The sequence below is a fragment of the Pinus tabuliformis genome, chromosome 3_2, assembly GCF_031772625.1.
Source record: "Pinus tabuliformis cultivar Carrire ecotype Pingquan chromosome 3_2, CPIR1, whole genome shotgun sequence".
Taxonomy (NCBI): domain Eukaryota; kingdom Viridiplantae; phylum Streptophyta; class Pinopsida; order Pinales; family Pinaceae; genus Pinus; species Pinus tabuliformis.
The window spans coordinates 887,352,810-887,360,447 of record NC_142302.1 but is presented as its reverse complement, the minus strand read 5'-3'; positions in this window follow the sequence as shown (position 1 = coordinate 887,360,447).

Here is a 7,638-nt window from a genome sequence, read left to right as displayed (position 1 = left end):
TGTGATGATATTTACAGTCAAGCCTCACAAAGGCTTGATGGCTGGTTTTTGGGTATTTTCTATTTCTCCCATGAAAACTATACGAATCTTAAATTTCTATTGCGGAGGTGTATCATGTATTTGTATCTGTAGGCAACGCCACTATAACTTCAACCACTATAAATATCTCTCTTATAAAAACACTTACTTAAAAAACAAGTAAAAAGAAGTCAGGATAATTTTCGATGGCAAGTTTTAATTATTAAAAAGGTAGTCACTTGAAAGTGTTAGTGTTTCAGATGGAAATTTTGATATTTTCAAAATTATTCTAATATAATAATATAATTATGTAAAGAAGATTAAGAAAATGTTAATTAAAAAAATGTTATTTTTTTATTACTTATTTATTTTGTTAATATGAAATATAAATATTTATTAATATATCATTGTATATTAAAATGAAAAAATATTATTTTTAGATGTTTAGATAAAAATGTTATAAAATTTATTTTAATATTTATAATTATTAAAACAAGATATGAAATAATTACAACAAATTGTTGTCAGTTCAGAGAGTGTTGTCTTTTTCAATTATTTGGTTATTTAGTTAATAATTAGTCATTAGTCATTCAGTTAATTAGAATCATTATTTTATATTGTGAAGACAATTCTCCTATCAATATCAATTTAAAATGTTAGATAAAATTGTTTTTATATTACAAAATATGTTTTTCATAATAAATATATTTATCTTTTTAAATAAGTATATAGATAAATTTATGAGAGAAGTATTATAAAGTTTTACAATACAATATTATAAAGCAATGTTAGGTAAATTAATATTGTTATTGTAGTTACTCAATTATTATGTGAGGAGAAGATATAATAATAATGACTTTTTATTTTTTATTATTGTAAAATATTTTAATGATATAGTTATTGACATGTTTATGGCATTTTTTATTTAGTAAATGAAAAAGTTTGGGAAAATAGTATTATACATACTTTTAGTTAAGTCACTCTTGTTCTCAAATTTTTTATTTTATTTTTCAAACAAAAAAGAGATTATAATAGCTCTCTTTTTTTTTCAAACAAAAAAAAGATTATAATAGCTTCTCCATTGTAAATGAAAAATCACATTTTATGAAGGAGTCAATGTAACGAATCAATTCCTTATTGGAATAAGATATATACATGTTTCATGAAGTCTCTTTATTCCACATAGAGGGGCTTTAAGTATAACTACCTCCCTCAACGAATGAAGTTCAAGATTCAAACCTTCTACTTTATCCCGTTAGGAAGGATTGGGATTCCCAATTAGTGCTCATTGTTGCTAATTTGCCTCATTTTAATCATACTCATAATCCAACACCAATTATTCCAAAGTATTTCGAATTTGTTTATTTTCATTTGGTGTCATTTTTTTGGATCCCCACTTAGTGCTTCTTGTTACTAAATGGCCTCATTCTAATCATAGTCATTATCCAACACCAATTATTCTAGAAAATTTCAAATTTTTTATGTTCAGTTGGTCTCTTTTTTCTTGAACGATGATCTTATACATGAAGACAAGTATCTTTTAGATATCATGTACGTGAATAGATCTAACACCAGATTGTTATGTTCTCCTAATTGAATAGTTGACTTTATTTATTTATTATTATTGTTTTTTAATTCGAGAATGATTTTATAAAGACATTTAGTAAGGTTGGTCTCAACATAAACACTAGCTTTATGTGCACAATCTCACCACCGCTCTCTCAATCTCACCATAGCTCTCTCAAGACATGATTTTATGTAGGTATCCAAAGTATTCCCACTGTTAAATATAAAATTGATAAACACTAGAAATGTAATGGCCAAATGGGGAGAAAAAATCAAATTGACATTCTAATAATTGACATAGAGTTAGAATTAAATTATGTAAACCAAGGGTTTATTAAAAGTTTTACTCCTACCAAAAAACATGGACCCTCCTCAAACACTTTCTTATGATCATCATGATTATAGAATTAACCAATACAAAAACCTTTGGAATAATGGAGGACCTCCCAATTGTTTGTCCAAGTTGAGTGGATCCATTGGTACAAATCCAATGAAGTAGTTGAATACCCATTAAATGTGCAAAAACCACATCGATTTTAAACATTGAATGTAGATGGGGGGATCTTTCATGCTCAGATCTCCACTTTTCTCCTCTTCATCTTTGTCCACTATATGTGCACCAACAAAAGAGGGGATTAATGAGTTAAAGTGGACTATTTTTTTCCTAACCACATCTTTAGAAGACATAGGTTTGGAGGTTGGAGGACCCCTAAAAATAGGCATTCCTCCACACAACCATAGCACCAAAAAGAGAGTTGAATATTTACCATGTAATAGATATAGAATGGATTTTTGATCCTCAAGTTGTTTTCCTTCATAGAGAAAACGTTGAGCCACATGAATTCCTTGTGGTAGCTCCAATTTGGGCTTGATATCCACCACAAAATCAATAGAAGTTACCCATAGATAAAGGATTTTCCTAGAAAGTGTTTATCATTGGCTAAAATATTATTGTGGCATTAGAAACTAGTGCCGTGTTAGTATCCTTGAGAGCAAGCTAAATTGGCATATATTTTTCATATAGGCATTGCATCAAACACTTTGAATATAAATGTTTCATGAATCCCTTTGCATGGATCTTGAATACCAAATTGTATTACAACCACCAACACCAAAAAAGTGTTGAGAAACCATGGCCTCCTTCTATCCATGAGCACCTTGACAAACCTCGGTAGAAAAAACCCTCCACTGAACAAGAAGAGTATCTATTACCAACCTCCTTGCAACTAAAAATTCATAAATGGTATCAACCTATGGAAAATATATTATGTCTCAACCTTTGACAAGACTTGTCCCACTCTCACCTTTATGAAATAAATAATGATTGATACTATACCCTTTTGTTGAAAAAACTTGACCCTGTGCAAACCAATATGTAAGATCTCATTCATTTTAAAAACATCAGACACAATCTTAATTCATCGTAATAACCATCTCGCTATCACCACTAAGGCTCTCATCCTTTGTAAAAAGAATGGACTCATTATCAATCAATGGAAATACTCGTCCTAGTATCACAAACCCTCCAACAAGTTCCTTTTAATGGTTTTGTTTACCTATTTTAAACAGTTCTCATTCTAAAATGGGTATATGAGGCAATAAAATTTGCATCTAGTGGAATACATCCAAGGTATTAATTTTGAAAGGCTATTCCCCCATGACGGGTGCCCATTGTTGACAGATCTTAGCATGCATTCATGGCCAGAAGTGATCAGCATCCATATGGACATAATGATATCCCTCTAACATGCTTGGAAGAACATTGAAATGATACCCATAATGTTGAAATCTCGGCCATTGTACATTACTGTCCATTCGCCATGTGGGATCATAATGGTTGATCATGATAGTTAGCAGTGGTTTCATGTGATGGAGGACGAGGGTGGTGTCATGGCATGCTGACGCCCTCCCTCAAGTTTATTTCTATCCAACTCCACCTCAATTGGAAGCAAGTGATCTGAGCAAATGTTGGGTGTAAGTTTAATGCAGAACAAATATCCCTCTGATGTTGCTCCTTTCATCACACTCAGTCATTGGCATGTTCTTAAGTATTTTATGGTTGTCTTGGAGGTGGAAATTTGGTATTGCAATTGGGTGGACTCTCATCCCTCCCCAACCTCCAATTTTTGCAGGATGATTTTGGCACCTGCAATGGCCTCCTAGGCTCACAATATTTTTCCAACCCTCCAAAAACCTTATATGTTTCCTTATCCTACGCGAGATGTAGTTCTAGAGAGCCATGGCTCGATTTGGTTCATCAATTTCCCTACTTTTAAGTCTATGGAGAAATTTGATAATAGACGGTAAAATGGGAGCAGGGTGATAGAGCTCCATGGGAGAAATTGGGATGAGCTCAATAACTCAGAAAGATCACGTAAATTCGTGGCTTTCGAATTCCACTCTCTAGCTCATAAACACACATGGTATGCACCATGACACAATCGATTTCAATTTACCATGTCTAGTTTGCTCATGGGACCATGATGGTGTTGGTTGGAACCACACGAAACACCCTCTCTACACATAATCTGGAAGAACAACTTGCACTACAAACAACTGTAATGAAGTCCAAATGGTTTCTTAATGGTGTTTGGTTGTGACTGCAAGGAAATTCATGGAGACCCATCTCAAGGTATCAGTGGGAAGCACTGATAGAATTTCTCTCTTTAGACACATTGGCCTCAAAGGACATGGATATCACTTGGGTCTTAGAGCTCCACATGATGGTCCATGGCAGTGCCTCAAGGGTCCAACTCGACAATGATAGAAGGTGGATGGTCAAAGACCTGGGTCAACAACAACCTTGGATGAGTGATCGTTGGTCAATACCTATTTAGTTTTTTAATACTATTAGTCTCTAAAATGTTTCAAACTAGTTATGGAATGGTTAATTTTTTTTTTGTCCTAATTCATGTGACTCTCACGAGAAGAGCCATCCTTTTTGTACCGAAATGCATAGTAAATCATGTAAAGGTCCTCCTTTCTTGTTTGATACATTAGTTAAGATTCTTGAAAATTACTAATCTCAAGAAACTCACTTTGTATTACTGGGTTGGTTTCCTAGCATGGCAACCAATAATACAAAAGAAAACCACATGTATCTTTTGGATCCAGTAATATAAAGACGAGCATTACACACAAAAAGAAAGGCTACGATAATGTGGGATATTGATATAGTGGGAGGATCCAAATCATGAACTTGATCTATTTTGTTGAATGATCATCTAAGTTTCATGTGAAATCCTAACTACTACTTTACCTTAATCTCATCTCTCTACACGATGACTCTTAAGTTTAAGATACAAAATGCAAATTCTTCCCATAAAGAATTTTTTTTATATATTATCTTAATATACCTAACCAATACTTATTTTAAATACGATGACACATATAATTTAAAATATTTAACATTTATCACATCATAAACTAATCTAATAAAATATATTCATTCTAATAACTTAAAGATAACACATAAATCATTTTAACAAGTGATGCTAGACAACTTGGTCCCTTCCACTCAAGATAGAAACAAATTGGGTTAGAAATTATGCTCTTCCAAAAATTGCATATAAAATGGTTTGCAAAATTAACTTATAATCATTTGATGGGTATGCCAAATTCGAGCTTGAGCTATAATTAATAGGAATTTTGAAGAGTTAGGGGAATTAAAGAATGCAGGAAGATTGAAAATATTAAATGGTTATGTGTTAATCACAACACAAAAATTTTCTAGCAGAGTATATTCCCAAAACAATTGTCACACTTAACTTTCATCCTATGGGCTGTATGGTCCTAAGCATGGTCATCTCACTTAGCTTCCATCCTATGGGCTATATGGTCCTAGGCATGGCTAGAACACTGCAGTGCCCTCAATGATAATTGAAGTTGCACAAAAACGTGTGGGGAGTTAATAATTCTAGTTTTCACTATCCTTAATTCCAGGGTTTAATCGTTATTCATACGAACCTTAGCAATCATTGTGCCAGAATGGATTGATATGCATATTCTTATAAGAAAATTGTAAGACAACAAATTGGAAACCAAACTCAAATGTATATTAAGAATTGATCTCAAATAATGATATACAATGTATAAATATATGTACATAAAAAAACCGTTGATTCAGTTTCAAGGTCTTCTTGGACTCTAATAACCACTCACCATAACACAAACCTAATCCAACCTTTATCCCAAGGATTAGATATCTAACATTCCCCCCTTAATCTGAAGGGATGTATCAAAGTCCAAGAATGAGAGATCTTCCTAATTACACTATATTTCAATTGTTCCTTGCATGAAAAAGAAATGATGTGCGGATAATGGGCCGCTTACTCTTTCTCCTACTACATTATGTGTGACTAAAGGGAGGTGGAAAACACAAGTGTGTAAGAAGACTTTCATATGCTAGCCCAGGTTCGCCTACAAGACGCAAGGGAAGCAGAGATTACTTCCGTATATGCACATCTCTTCTATATATGTGCAACTTTCGTATATGCACATCTATTGTATATGCGCATCTATTATAAATGTGAAACTTCCAAATATGAACATATATGGAAGAAATGAACATATACTAAATAAGTGCATATATGGAAGATATACACATATACAAAAGTTACGCATATACTAAAGATGTGCACATCTTCTGTATCACATATCTTTCGTATATGTGCAACTTCCATATATGTGCATCTCTTTTGTATATGCACAACTTTCATATATGTGAAAATACAAAATTTTATCCATATATAGAAGATATGTGCATATACGGAAGTTGCGTATATATAGAAGATGTGTATATACAGAGGTTGCGCCTATATTAAAGTTGCATTTTTGTGCATATACGGAAGATATGCGCATATCTTCTATATATCTATCACTTTCTTGTATGTGCATATCTTCCGTATATACACATCTTTTATGTATCTGCATCGTATATGCACAAATTCCATATACAGAAATTGTGCATATACGCAATATATGTGCATATTTTTCGTATATGTCCATCTTTTGTATATGTGCATTTACCGTATATGCGCAACTTCCGTTTATGCGCATATATTCCGTATATACGTAAATTTCTTATATGTCCATATCTTCCATATATGCACGTCTTTTATATATGTGCATCTATCGTATATGCGCAACTTCCATATACAAAAATTGTGCATATACGGAAGATATTCGCATATCTTCCGTATATGTGTAACTTTCTTATATGTGAATATCTTCCATATATGTACGTTTTTTATGTATGTGCATCTATCGTACATGTGCAACTTCCATATATGGAAATTTTTCATATACGGAAGATATGCACATATCTTCTGTATATGCGAAACTTTTCTATATGCACATATCTTCCAGGTATATGTGCAACTTCCATATATACACATAACCTCCATGTATGTGAAACTTTAGTATATATAACTTCCATATATGTGCATCAACTATATATGCGCAACTTCCGTATATGCACATATCTTCCATATATGCGTAACTTTCTTATATGTGTATATCTTTTGTATATGCATGTTTTTTATATATGTGAATCTACAGTATATGTGCAACTTCCATATACAGAAATTGTGCGTATACGGAAATGTGCACATATAAGAAAGTTATGTATATACGGAAGATATGCACATATCTTCCATATATGCACAATTTCCATATACAGAAATTGTGCATATACGGAAATTGTGCATGTATGGAAGATATGCACATATCTTTGGTATATCCCTAACTTTCTTATATGTGTATATCTTCCGTATATGCACGTCGTTTATGTATCTTCATCGTATCTTTGCAAATTCCATATATAGAAATTGCACATATACGGAAATTGTGCACATCTTCCATCTATACATAAATTTCATATATGCACAAATTCCATATATAGAAATTGCGCATATACAAAAAGTGTCTATCATTGGTTAAAATATTATTGTGGCATTAGAAACTAGTGCCTTGTTAGTACCCTTGAGAGAAAGCTAAATTGGCATATATTTTTCATATAGGCATTGCATCAAACACTTTGAATATTGTTGGGTG